Source organism: Culex quinquefasciatus, chromosome 1, assembly GCF_015732765.1.
Source record: "Culex quinquefasciatus strain JHB chromosome 1, VPISU_Cqui_1.0_pri_paternal, whole genome shotgun sequence".
NCBI lineage: Eukaryota > Metazoa > Arthropoda > Insecta > Diptera > Culicidae > Culex > Culex quinquefasciatus.
Window position 1 is genome coordinate 66,538,339 of NC_051861.1, and position 14,236 is coordinate 66,552,574.

Here is a 14,236-nt window from a genome sequence, read left to right on the forward strand (position 1 = left end):
CAAAGGTCGTCAGTTCAAACACTGGGGTGGACGTGGAAGGTTCCTTGGAGTAGAAAGAGGTTTGGGTGCTCTCCCCATTCAAGCCTTCGGACTCCTAGGTTCAAGCATAAACTTCAACCCTCTGGCACCACTGTAAATGGCTAGAACGTTTGACAGTCACCAAAACCTCGAAGAGCCCACGTAGTAGTATTAGTGAAGAGCCCACGTTGTTTATCGTGGGCTCTTCACTAATACTACTGCGTGGGCTCTGTGAGTGTAGCAGTATTGGTGTTGTCTGTTTGTTTACACCAAATCTTCAAGAAACATCACTTTTTGTGTGTGCAAATCTGTTACGAAAAAAGATGAAAACTGTTGCTTCCGATTGTCCGGTAAGATTTGCTGAGTAGTACTGGACTGGAGACTGGCCAAGTCCCGCTGTTGATCCTTCCGAACAACTCGCTGCAATCTCCGGCAGGGAGTTACCGACCAAGTGCAGAAACATCCGTGATTCCGGTGATTGTGGCGGAGCTGGTCTTTCCGAGCATCCTTCAATAACCTTCTCCGAGGACTGGCCCACTCCCGCTGTCGACTCGCACAGGGAATCGAAGGAATCGCGTGCTTGTGTAGAATCCGACCTTTGTGGACTCACAAGAAGTTCATCGCGAAGTGGTCCGAATAAATCTGAACTTTGAACTTGCAAAACCGTCTTCATCGCTACTTCGCGGAGCATTTATCCATAGTCTCTGGCGGGTAGGGGTCTTCGGGAACTTGTGTTTGGAAATCCGTCCCGTGTCGTTATTTTTTCATGGAAATCATTTCAACATTATGAAATTATACCTTTGTTTACCACGCGGTTTGTTTATTTTCAAATTTTGACAGCAAATGCGTTCTTCATCTTCTTTGTTGTCTTCATGTTCGCGTCGAACATTTAGGTTTCATAAACATGGCCGTCGTGACAGAGGGCTGATAAACTTGCAATAGAGACCACGAAAGACCCGGGGGTCGTTAATGTGGATGGTTTGATTTGATTGACCACCAAAACAAGTTGAAGGAACTTCAGTTGGAAAAGCAAGAAGAAATGCTCGAGGGAAGGCGCGAAATGACTAGGCTGAAGAGTGCCGTTACCGTTCCTCAAGGAAGAAGAAGGCTTCCCTACCAACGTAGACCCTGCCACCGAGAAGAACCGCATCCGCCAGGGGACGGCTCAACCTGCGGCTACCGCAGCCAAGTCGTCGACTTATGTGGGTGTATTTATGTGTACATTTGTGGTTAAGAATGTATTGAAAATATATAAAATATACAGCTTTTTTGTCAATGTTTTAATCAAATATGCCGTTTCCCGAGCTGTTATGATAGAACCTGGTTGTAAATTCCTTAGCCACAGAAATGTCTTTTGATGACCGTGAGTTAGCAAAATATAATAATGTCGTTACAAGTTATTTACATATTGAATTTGATTGTAAATGGTGAAATGATGATTTATCTAATCAACACTCTAGACACCTTTTTGCCTTTCTTACTAAAGAAAGGTATAGGTTTTACTTTATGGCTGGACGTCATTTTCATCTTCGTAAATATTACGATTCAGCATGAATTTTCATCGGAAAAATCGTCAAAAAATCACACTGCATCGATTTTCGACGCTCTATCGATTCACCTTGACAGAACTCGTCTATCTCCAACCCTCGAATTTTGAGAAAATAAATTCCGTGGAGTTCGAGGGATGTCCGTGTGTGGTAAATTTTTTGCCAAATTTTGTGTCGCGTAATCCTCGGCTCCCCTATTTTTGATTTTGATTGTTCCAAGAGGATTTGAAAGCTGGTGTGCTGAACAAGGGTCATTTTGAGTCCGAATTTCAAAATATCCATTTGTTTTCGGATGCGGCCAGACTTTTCAACAAAATACACAGTTTTCAAATGAAAATATGGTCAAAATTTTCCATTTTCATATCTTTTATTTATCTCAAAAATTGCATTTTTCGAGCTCTACAACCTCCCAAATTTTCATCCAGATCCATAATCTGGTTCTAGAGTTAGAGCCGTTTGATTAACCTACCAAAAGAAAAAAAATCCCTAAAAAAAGGTAAAAGCCCACCTGGTGACCTTCGCCAACACTTTTCATTTCCGATTTTATCCGAAATTTCTTTCTACATTCATAGTACAGACCATTATTGAGCATCTGAAACAAATTTGACATCTATCGGCAATCCGGATCAATTTTTAGAGCGATTTACTTTTTGCCTTTCTTACTAAAGAAAGGTATAGGTTTTACTTTATGGCTGGACGTCATTTTCATCTTCGTAAATATTACGATTCAGCATGAATTTTCATCGGAAAATCGTCAAAAAATCACACTGCATCGATTTTCGACGCTCTATCGATTCACCTTGACAGAACTCGTCTATCTCCAACCCTCGAATTTTGAGAAAATAAATTCCGTGGATGGTGATGTCCGTGTGTGGTAAAAGTTTTGCCAAATTTTGTGTCGCGTAATCCTCGGCTCCCCTATTTTCGATTTTGATTGTTCCAAGTGCATTTGAAAGCTGGTGTGCTGAACAAGGGTCATTTTGAGTCCGAATTTCAAAATATCCATCTGTTTTCGGATGCGGCCAGACTTTTCAACAAAATACACAGTTTTCAAATGAAAATATGGTCAAAATTTTCCATTTTCATATCTTTTATTTATCTCAAAAATTGCATTTTTATTGCTCTACAATAATTGAATAATGCCTTCATAAGTGCAGTGCTGCTTGGGACGCGCAGTCTTGTTTTTTCGCGATAATTTTCGTCTCTTTTGTGTCGCTGTTTGTGTGCATGGGGTGATTGGTCATAATAATTGAATAATGCCTTCATAAGTGCAGTGCTTCTTGGGACGCGCAGTCTTGTTTTTTCGCGATAATTTTCGTCGTTTTTGTGTCGCTGTTTGTGTGCATGGGGTGATTGGTCATAATAATTAAATAATGCCTTCATAAGTGCAGTGCTGCTTGGGACGCGCAGTCTTGTTTTTTCGCGATAATTTTCGTCTCTTTTGTGTCGCTGTTTGTGTGCATGGGGTGATTGGTCATAATAATTGAATAATGCCTTCATAAGTGCAGTGCTGCTTGGGACGCGCAGTCTTGTTTTTTCGCGATAATTTTCGTCTCTTTTGTGTCGCTGTTTGTGTGCATGGGGTGATTGGTCATAATAATTGAATAATGCCTTCATAAGTGCAGTGCTTCTTGGGACGCGCAGTCTTGTTTTTTCGCGATAATTTTCGTCTTTTTTGTGTCGCTGTTTGTGTGCATGGGGTGATTGGTCATAATAATTGAATAATGCATTCATAAGTGCAGTGCTGCTTGGGACGCGCAGTCTTGTTTTTTCGCGATAATTTTAGTCTCTTTTGTGTCGCTGTTTGTGTGCATGGGGTGATTGGTCATAATAATTGAATAATGCCTTCATAAGTACAGTGCTGCTTGGGACGCGCAGTCTTGTTTTTTCGCGATAATTTTCGTCTCTTTTGTGTCGCTGTTTGTGTGCATGGGGTGATTGGTCATAATAATTGAATAATGCCTTCATAAGTGCAGTGCTTCTTAGGACGCACAGTCCGGAGTTTTCGCGATAATTTTCGTCGTAAATGATCGTTAAAATTTATTCCAACTTTCAGTTTTAGTAATTACTCATCAAACTATCGATTATATGAAGAGTAAAGCGTCATTTATTTACTATTTTTGAAATTTGCTCGCGTTATCTAAATTGTAAAAACAGTAAAATTTTACTGATAAGTCCAGCCCATAGCACTAATGCTCGGCTGGCACGCGATCGATAAAAATAAACCATTTTAAATAATCAATTATCTATCTTTCCGCAGCCGGCTGCCTAAGATTTAAAAATTTCAACCGATAAACAAAATGCTCATGGTCACATCACTGCCACTCGTGAATCTTGACCTCATACCCATCTACTAACCCCCTCAAAACTCATGTGATACTTTGTCGGAGAAGCAGTCGATTGGGCGGTCTCTATCACTCAAGTAACGGACTAACATTCCCATCCACTTCCCCGTGACCCTACCACTGGTCGTGGCCGGCGCCGGTATTGATCAGCATGATAGGGGCCTTTGAGAAGTTGCGAAGCGAGGAAAGATAGCACCCACTTATCTTCCACGGCTCGTGGATGTAACTTCTGGAGGTCCTGGTCAATAACGGAGTAGCAACTGCGGGTGGGCACCTATGCTTATGCTTATGCTTAAAATTGCATTTTTCGAGCTCTACAACCTCCCAAATTTTCATCCAGATCCATAATCTGGTTCTGGAGTTAGAGCCGTTTGATTAACCTACCAAAAGAAAAAAAAATCCTTAAAAAAGGTAAAAGCCCACCTGGTGACCTTCGCCAACACTTTTCATTTCCGATTTTATCCGTAATTTCTTTCTACATTCATAGTACAGACCATTATTGAGCATCTGAAACAAATTTGACATCTATCGGCAATCCGGATCAATTTTTAGAGCGATTTACTTTTTGCCTTTCTTACTAAAGAAAGGTATAGGTTTTACTTTATGGCTGGACGTCATTTTCATCTTCGTAAATATTACGATTCAGCATGAATTTTCATCGGCAAAATCGTCAAAAAATCACACTGCATCGATTTTCGACGCTCTATCGATTCACCTTGACAGAACTCGTCTATCTCCAACCTTCGAATTTTTTAGAAAATAAATTCCGTGGAGTTCGAGGGATGTCCGTGTGTGGTAAAATTTTTGCCAAATTTTGTGTCGCGTAATCCTCGGCTCCCCTATTTTCGATTTTGATTGTTCCAAGTGCATTTGAAAGTTGGTGTGCTGAACAAGGGTCATTTTGAGTCCGAATTTCGAAATATCCATCTGTTTTCGGATGCGGCCAGACTTTTCAACAAAATACACAGTTTTCAAATGAAAATATGGTCAAAATTTTCCATTTTCATATCTTTTATTTATCTCAAAAATTGCATTTTTCGAGCTCTACAACCTCCCAAATTTTCATCCAGATCCATAATCTGGTTCTGGAGTTAGAGCCGTTTGATTAACCTACTAAAAGAAAAAAAATCCCTAAAAAAAGGTAAAAGCCCACCTGGTGACCTTCGCCAACACTTTTCATTTCCGATTTTATCCGAAATTTCTTTCTACATTCATAGTACAGAACATTAGTGAGCATCTGAAACAAATTTGACATCTATCGGCAATCCGGATCAATTTTTAGAGCGATTTACTTTTTGCTTGGTGACCTTCGCCAACACTTTTCATTTCCGATTTTATCCGAAATTTCTTTCTACATTCATAGTATAGACCATTAGTGAGCATCTGAAACAAATTTGACATCTATCGGCAATCCGGATCAATTTTTAGAGCGATTTACTTTTTGCCTTTCTTACTAATTGCCTTTCTTACTAAAGAAAGGTATAGGTTTTACTTTATGGCTGGACGTCATTTTCATCTTCGTAAATATTACGATTCAGCATGAATTTTCATCGGAAAAATCGTCAAAAAATCACACTGTCGATTTTCGACGCTCTATCGATTCACCTTGACCAGGGGTGACCAAAGTATGGCCCGCGGGCCAAACGTGGCCCGCGAGGTGATTTTTTGTGGCCCGCGGACCTTTTTTGAAAGATCATGTAAAATGGCCCTTTGACCCATCGGAATCGACGTAACACCTTATAATGTGGCCCTCTTAAACCTTGCGGTTTCGTCAACGGATCCACAGGCGTGTATCGTTCTTTTTGCGACAAGACTCCGCCTCCCGGGTCTCCTAAGTGTGAAGGTATGGGCCCATCTGTTAGTCTATATATATAAAAAATTTCGACGGTTTTGTTCGAACGCGAATCAATTCAATACGGAGCGTCGGATCGATGCGCTTTTTGTTGCGTTGGGTTCGTATAAGCGCAAGGAAGGTTCTTACGCCAAAAAGTGGCAACTTTGGCCACTCTGGAACCGATTCCGGAAAATCTGCAGATTGTATAGAAAAAGTTGCGTAAAATCTAATTTTGATCATAGGAGGCTGAACAAGGAAAAAGCTAAAAACGTCAACAAACGAAAAAGGGAAAAGACGAAGTTTTTCGGGTAAGGCTTGTTGATTTTATAATTCTTTAAAATTTAGTTTTAGTTTAAGCATTTCCATGCTTTTATCCGAAAGTTTGAATGTGATTGAAAATTGTTATTTGATCAAAATTTTCATCAAAGATTTTTGGAAATGAGTTATAAAACATTCAAATTTGACTAAAGTAGGAAACTGTAAAAATAGCAAAAACAGGTATTCCATAGTAATCTCTCAGGGGCTGGGTCAAAAACTTATTTTGCACTTAGAAAATTTTCACCTCGGGATACGAACTCATGAAATTAGGATTAATGGAAATGAAATGGACTAATTGATTAAAGTCTTATTCAGGCAGAAAATATTTATTTTTTATTGAAATCAGAGGAATACTTGTTGAAAAATCTTTTTGCAACGATTTATCATTATATTATTACTTGTTTAAAAATAAAATTATACATTTTATACAAACCCCTTCTTAAAATATTTTAATTCAGATTTCAATGTTTATTGAGGTACTGTCAGTGGGAGTGACATTGAGTTAAAATGATTTTTACGGATTTTACCATTTCTAAGGTTATTCTCAATGAAACTGAATTCTGTTAAAGGGGTTGTGTGTCCCCTACACCCCCCTCTTAAGATGACTCCGCTGAAAAAATCTCGTTCCTAGAACAAATCCTGTTATTTTGGCAGATGTCTAAAGTTGGGGTACATTTTTGGCCAAAAATGACCTCTCGAAAAATCATTTGTCTAATATTATTGTTAGAATTGCTCGAAAACTACCCAAATGTTTGAAAATCTCCACTTCAAACATTGTAGCGTGTCAATGTTCTTCTCAGGGTGGCAACCTTAGGTTTAAGTTCAGAGGTAGCAGCAACCGTATGAGTATAAAACGGTTGCTTCACGTGCTCTTCTAGCATGTGATCGATCTTGGGATATTCCTTTGCGCCTCTTCCCAAAATACTTTCCTCGTGTCTTCGCATGTAAATAATGCCCAGCCGATCGGTATTGCACTGCAGTCCAGTCGCATTGTCCAGATCAAAGCAAAGGGAACACCGCAAGAGTAGCACCGCAAAAAGACAATTGTCTTTACAAGACCCCGCGCGGCAAAATAATAGCTGCTGGGAAGAGCTTGAAAAATTACACGAAAAAATTGTCACCGCGGTTCTAGCGATACATAGCGCACAAGGCACAAGGAATGGAGTTTAAAGCATCTGGATGAAACAGCACTTTTCCTCTCAATAGGAACCTTGTCTGGCAAGTTCATCAGCCATTTCGTTGCCTTCAATGCCGCAGTGCCCTGGGACCCAAAACAACATGACTCTGTTATGCCGAGAAGCAAGTTCCCTGAGGGAAGCGACGCACTCCCAAACAAGTTTGGATTCGCATTTAGAGGATTTTAATGCCAATAGTGCAGCTTGGCTATCCGAGAAAATAGGAACCTTGTCTGGCAAGTTCATCAGCCATTTCGTTGCCTTCAATGCCGCAGTGCCCTGGGACCCAAAACAACATGACTCTGTTATGCCGAGAAGCAAGTTCCCTGAGGGAAGCGACGCACTCCCAAACAAGTTTGGATTCGCATTTAGAGGATTTTAATGCCAATAGTGCAGCTTGGCTATCCGAGAAAATACCGATTTTTGCGTGTCTATAATTTCTCATAATACACGTCCTCGCACAGATGTGTATGGCATACACTTCTGCTTGAAAAACGGTAGGCCACTTTCCCATGGATATGGTTTCCCTGGTTCGAGGACCGAAGTGCCCATTTTTGAACCATCCGTAAAGAAACGAATAGTTCCGTCTGGAAGTGTAGGTCCTCCATTACTCCACATTTGGCGATTTGTTTCAATCACCTCATATGGAATGTCCATGTTGGGCCTCACCTCCATGCAGTCCGAGACTGAAGTTGCAAGGGGGGAAATGTCAAAAGCCTTCACGATCCGCGAGTGACCCGTTCCATCTCCTTCCACCCAGTTGTTACACCGTTGTAGTCGTAGAGCGCCAAGCGCTGCCTCCTGCTTCACATGTAAATGTAAAGGCAGAATGCATAGCATGGCTTCCATGGCCGCGGTGGGGGTTGTTTTCATTGCACTCGTTACAGAGAGACATGCCAGTCGTTGGAGCTTGGTCAGCTTCGACTGACATGTCTTCTGTTCAGTCTTCGGCCACAAACGGTCGACGCATAGGTTACCCTAGGTCGAGCGATGGTGGTGTAAGACCAGAATGCAAGTTTCGGTTTAAGGCCCCAGGTTTTGCCGAGCATTTTGTTGCACGCCCAGATAGCAGTAGTTGCCTTCTTTACCGCATAGTCCAGATGTGCATTCCAGTTCAGCTTTTTGTCAAGGATTACTCCTAAATATTTGACCTCAGAACTGAAGGTCAGTTGGGTTCCTTTCAAGGTAGGCGGCCTAAGGTCGTGTTTCCTCCTGTTAGTAAACGGGATTATCACGGTTTTGTTGGGGTTTATTGTCAGCCCTTCCTGCTCACACCACGACATGGTGCAGTTTAGAGCTGACTGTAGACGGTCCGATAACGTTCCGTCGTACTTCCCCCGGATGATTAAGACTACGTCGTCAGCATATCCAATGACTTCGTAGCCGAGTAGTGTAAGTTTTCTTAGAAGACTATCTACCACCAGCAGCCAAAGCAAAGGAGAGAGTACTCCCTTGCGGACAGCCTTTGGCTGCTGTTATTGTGATAGATGTGTCTCCTAGCGATGCTGAAATCTCTCTGCTCGTAAGCATAGCATGAATCCAGCTCGCAGTTGTTCCATCGACGTTCCTCGACCGGAGCGCTTCATTGATGGCTGTGTACGAAGTGTTATCGAAAGCGCCCTGAATATCAAGAAAAGCACAAAGTGCAGATTCTTTATATTTCAGTGCGTTCTCGATACGTGACACTAACGCGTGTAGGGCAGTTTCGGTCGATTTGCCCGCTTGGTATGCATATCGGTGTTTATGCAAAGGGAAGTCCTTCAAGAACTCCGCCCGGATGTGGTTACCGTGATTTTCTCCATAAGCTTGAGCAGCGTCACTGTCAGACTTATGGGTCTGAGGGCTTTTGGCATCGTGGGGTCACTTCTGCCGGCCTTAGGTATGAAGATCACCTTAACTTTGCGCCAGCTTCGAGGGATGTAGCCCAGGGTGAAGCTGGCTCGAAGTAAGTTGATCAACTCAGCCATTATGGTGTCGGCTGCTTTTTGGAGAAAGATTGGAAGGATGCCGTCGGGTCATGCAGCCTTCAGTGGTTCAAATGTGCCGAGGGCCCATCTGATTGAACACTGGTTGAACATTCGACGGGCTAGGTGGACTGACTCTCTTGATGGTCGACACCATACACCATCTACAGTCCGGGTACTAGCTGCATCTTCCTCTCTTTCAGTTGATTCTGGAAAGTGCGTACTCATGAGTACTTGCAGTGTTTCCTTGTTTGTGACAGTGAGAGTGCCTTGCTCGTCTTTCACCTGTCCTAGACCGTTGGAATGGTCTTTTGACAACGCCTTTTGGAGTCGGGTTGCTTCAGACATCGAGCTTATGTCCTCACAGAAATTAGCCAGGCTAGTTTTTTTGGCTCTCCTCAACTCCGCGTTATACTTCGTTAGGGCTGCTTTGTAGGCATCCCATTCGGAAGTGAGCTTAGCTCTGTTGAAAAGCCTTCTAGCCTCCTTGCGGAGACTGCTCAGGCTTTCGCTCCACCACGGTACGTCCCGACAGATTTCCCTCACCTTCTTAGGGCAGCTTGCCTGGTAGGCTGCCGTGATCCTGCGTTGAAGAGTATTCGCTGCAGTATCCAATTCTTCGGGGGTTCGTATTCGTGAAGGAGCGTATTGTTTGGACCGGCAAAGGTGACCTCGAAAGGCGTTCCAGTCCGTGTCATTTGGGTCACGAAACGTTTCCCTTTTCAGTTGACTGGCTTCAATGTCAAAGACAATCTGTCTGTGATCAGATAGACTAGCTTCTTCAGAGACATGCCAGTTTTTTATTTTGTCTGCAAAAGCAGCACTACACAGAGTGAGGTCCAAGACCTCCTGTCTTGCGACAGTAACAAAAGTAGGTTCATTGCCCTTATTGCATACATTGACGTTGTTAGACGTCAAGTATTCAAGGAGGCGCTCACCTCTATCTTTAACATCCGTGCTTCCCCATATCGTATGGTGGGCGTTCGCGTCACAACCGATGAGGAACGGTTTATTGACAGCCCTACAGTATCGCACAAGTGCGGCCACTTCTAGCGATGGAACATCGTCCTGGTCACCAGGAAAGTAAGCAGATGCAACAACCATCTCCTGCTTTCCCTTGGTGGTCGGGACGGTCACCATTGCTGCAACGATGTCTCGTTGGACGAATTCCGTGATTGGAGTACACTTGATGTTTCCGCTCAGCAGAATCGCCGTTCTTGGTGTTGCCTGCGTATTGCTGTAGATCAATCTACTGCTTATACAGGACAGTCCAAGGATTTTGTTGTGGTTCACCCACGGTTCTTGAACGAGAGCAATCCCCAATTGCTCTTTAGTGAACCTCCGACTAAAGATACTGGAAGCACCCTTAGCATGATGGAGGTTAACCTGGATGCAACGGATATTGTTCATTGTTCAGTTGAACCTGCCGTTTTCTCTAAGATGTTTTGATGATCCGGGAACAGGATGGCAGTGTCCTGCAGCTTGGTCGCTGATGTGTGTTGAGGATGCGGGTTCCTCTTGTATAGTACATGAAGTACTGGAAGGCCACATGAGGTCGGTTTTGGATTGTATATCTGTACCTGAGAGTTTTCTGAAATGCTGTGTTGACGAGTGGTAAAATACCGTGCTCATCGTAGCGGGGGTGCTCAAGCGGTGAGGTTGTTGCGTGAATTTTCAGAATGTTCAGCTGTACCGGTGCTATATTCGCAAAAAAGCGAAAATATGCATGTGGTTGCCTAGTTTTCGTCAAAGACTGTTGCGTAACCTTACCATCTCTCGCAGAATTGCTCCGAAGAACAACAGAAGGTTCTCGTTTGATACTGGATAACTCTCCTACTTCCTTACACATGTGAACCTTCTTGTGCATGTCTCTCATGCGTTCCGACACCGCAAACTGCACTCTACAGTTTTCCGCCGACTCTTCTCTTCTAGTGGTGTCCTCTCTTCCGGCGGATTTCATGCTTCTTCTTCCTTCCTTCCGCGTTGGTTCCAGCTGAGGGAAGCAGCTGGCACTTGGGTTTTGGTTTTTATCAGTTTCCATGTTGATAAACCTTGTTTTCAGGAGTCCTACAAACTTCAACTGTGACTCGGGCCTGCAAAGACACAGAGGAGACTACATACTGCGTGGGGCGTCTTGGTACCACGCAGGCTCCGTTCAGACCTGGATACTTCTTGCTCCCCTCCAGACATACATCCCTTGGCACGGGTCGCTTGACACTGTAGATTGGGGATTGGAATTTGGGAAAGGGATTGGGGATGGGGAATGGGACGTGGTTCTCTGTATGACTTTTTGCGAGATGAGAGCAGAGGACAACAATCATCTCAACGTTTCCACTATACCCGGGCTAACGACCGGCAGTTCCAGTTCACGATGATTTCCCTTTATATGTTAAAAAACCACTTATGATTTTGGCACATATTCCGTTTGTCAGCGTTTCCTGTCATTACCAGCGGGAAAAATCTACGTGGAATCAGCTGTGCAGACCTCATGTGTGACAGGAATGCAGATTGAGCGACATCCACGTATGGATGCGGCCATACTTTTCAACAAAATACACAGTTTTCAAATGAAAATATGGTCAAAATTTTCCATTTTTATATCTTTTATTTATCTCAAAAATTTTTCGAGCTCTACAACCTCCCAAATTTTCATCCAGATCCATAATCTGGTTCTGGAGTTAGAGCCGTTTGATTAACCTACCAAAAGAAAAAAAATCCATAAAAAAAGGTAAAAGCCCACCTGGTGATCTTCGCCAACACTTTTGTTCGAGCCTGACAAGGTCAGCTCGAAGAAAATTTTTGGTTTGATTTTGGCAGCACTGTGCCTGCTGCGACGAGAACGGAAAAGAAGGTGGCAACCCAGCCTGCGTCGTTGCCAACAACAACAAGAAGCGTGCGCAACGACTTGCGCGAGTTAGCACGACGACGCCCGAAAGGGAGAAAGAAGCGCACAAACGATGTGCGCGGCAACAGCGCGCCGTTGATGACGACGGTGCTAGAAAGAGAGCGACAACCCGAACGACGACGAAGAGTGGAGAGTTTTTTGGCGCGCAACGAAAGAGGACGACGAGAAACCTGCGCGTCGGAACAAGAGAAGAACAAGTTCATCGCAAGCAGCCGAACCGGTCGGACGTAAAGTCACCTCGTCGCGATCGTCGGAAGAAACAGCTAGAATTCTTTAAATTAGTTTAGTAAAATAGATTATTAAGAGAAACTTCTAGTGTTTTTGCTTGTTTGCGAAATTTCCGACCCTCCCGAACTGGTTCCCCAAGTCCGCCGGAAGTTTGAAGTTCAAAATCTACAGTCCGCTCCGAACATGGTCCAAAAGACCCGGATAAATTGAACCAGAAGTGCCGGGGTTTGCGGGAACTGTGAAGGACAAACGGCGGAGGGTCGTTTCTATCGCGGCAAGTGGGCACAAGGCCCAAAGAAAGGAAAAAGCCGCTGCGAAGAAAGTGATAAAAGACGCCATCTTGGCAAAACAGCTCAGTGTAAAAAGGCGACGCCATTTTGGAATTGGCCAGAATGCGTCCGAAGAGCAAGTGCTTAGTGCTAAGTGATGCCATCTTGGATGCGTCCAGAACCTTCTGAAGCCGGAAAAAGGTTCCGGAAAGAAGGTTCAAGTGAAGTGAAGTTCCGGCCAAGAGGACACAAAGTTCCCCCAAGTACCGTGATTTCAGACTTGGCTGATTTCCGTGCTTGGTTCGGACACTGGGTCCGATCGTTGGTGTGCCGGAAACTGCCCTAAGGCGCCTGCAACAACTCCCGGGAGCGACGCTGAGTAAGGACGCGTCGACTCCAGAAATGAAGAAGCGGAGGTTACAGGCAGAGTCGGAAAAAGCTTTCGGGAAGTGGTCCTGGAAGTGAACTCCAAAGAAGAGGAACGAAAACCTTCTGCGAACTTGGTCCAGAAGTGAAGACGCTCGAAGTAAGAAGGCTTTCGCGAAACTGGTTCCGGAAGAAAACGCGAAGAAGTGGTTCCGGAAAAGGTGCGCAGAACGTTTTGGAAATTAGTTCCGGAAGTTCGGCGCAGAGTGCAAGTAAGCGGGTAGAAGAACCCCAAAGTGACAAAGTGAACGGTTCCAGCAGCAGTTTCGAGCTCAGTGCCCTGCCACTGGAGCATCGGTGGCCAAAGCGCTTTGCCGAAGAAGCCACTGGAGAGGCTGGTGAAATCGGAGGAGGCGGCCACATCGTAGAAGACCGGCGGCAAGTCCGGTAACAACGTGCACTGCGTGATCCGTAGCGGAGCAGCAAGTGAAAAGGAGATGGAGCGGTTCCACGAAGTCATCCACCAGCGTGAGCTGGCTCAAGGTCTATTCTTGACAGCTTGAGAGATTCCACGACGCTCACATGGGCAGCGTTGAAGACGTACCAGAAGGAGGTAGAAGCCGCGTACGACGCGTACCATACGGCGTACGGGCAAATCCTTGGCATGGTTCCGTCAACCTCACGGGACGAGCATGATGAGCTTTACGACGCCTTCGATGACCTGCACACGGAGGTCCTAACGGTCATCGAAGCAGGGTTGCTTGAAGTGAGCCAGCCCACACGAAGGAGAAACGCGTACACGCTTGGTGTAACACAACGACTGGACGAGAAAACGAACCTAACAACCACAAAGATCGTCGGATGCACCAACGTGATGGCCATCGACGAAACCCCGAAGAGTTCCTGGAAGCAGCTGGAAGAGCTGCTGGACAGTGATCAACCGGAGTTTACCATCCAGCATGGTGAACGGTCCGAGAACGTCAAGACTGAGCAGCCCAAGGTCATCGAGACGAACAAGAAAGCTGACGTGGAGGACACGTCACAACCTGCCAAGGAGCCACCCGGACAAACCGTAACGGACAACCCGGATCAGCAGCAAATGGCCATGACCGCCGGAAGAGAGCCGGCACAGACGTGCGACGTGTGTGGATTAGGCCAGCACAAGAGCTGGAAGTGTCCGCAGTTCCTAGCGATGACAGCCCCCCAGCGGCTGATCAAGACGAAGGAGAAGCAACTCTGCTTCAATTGCCTCCGGACGGGACATACC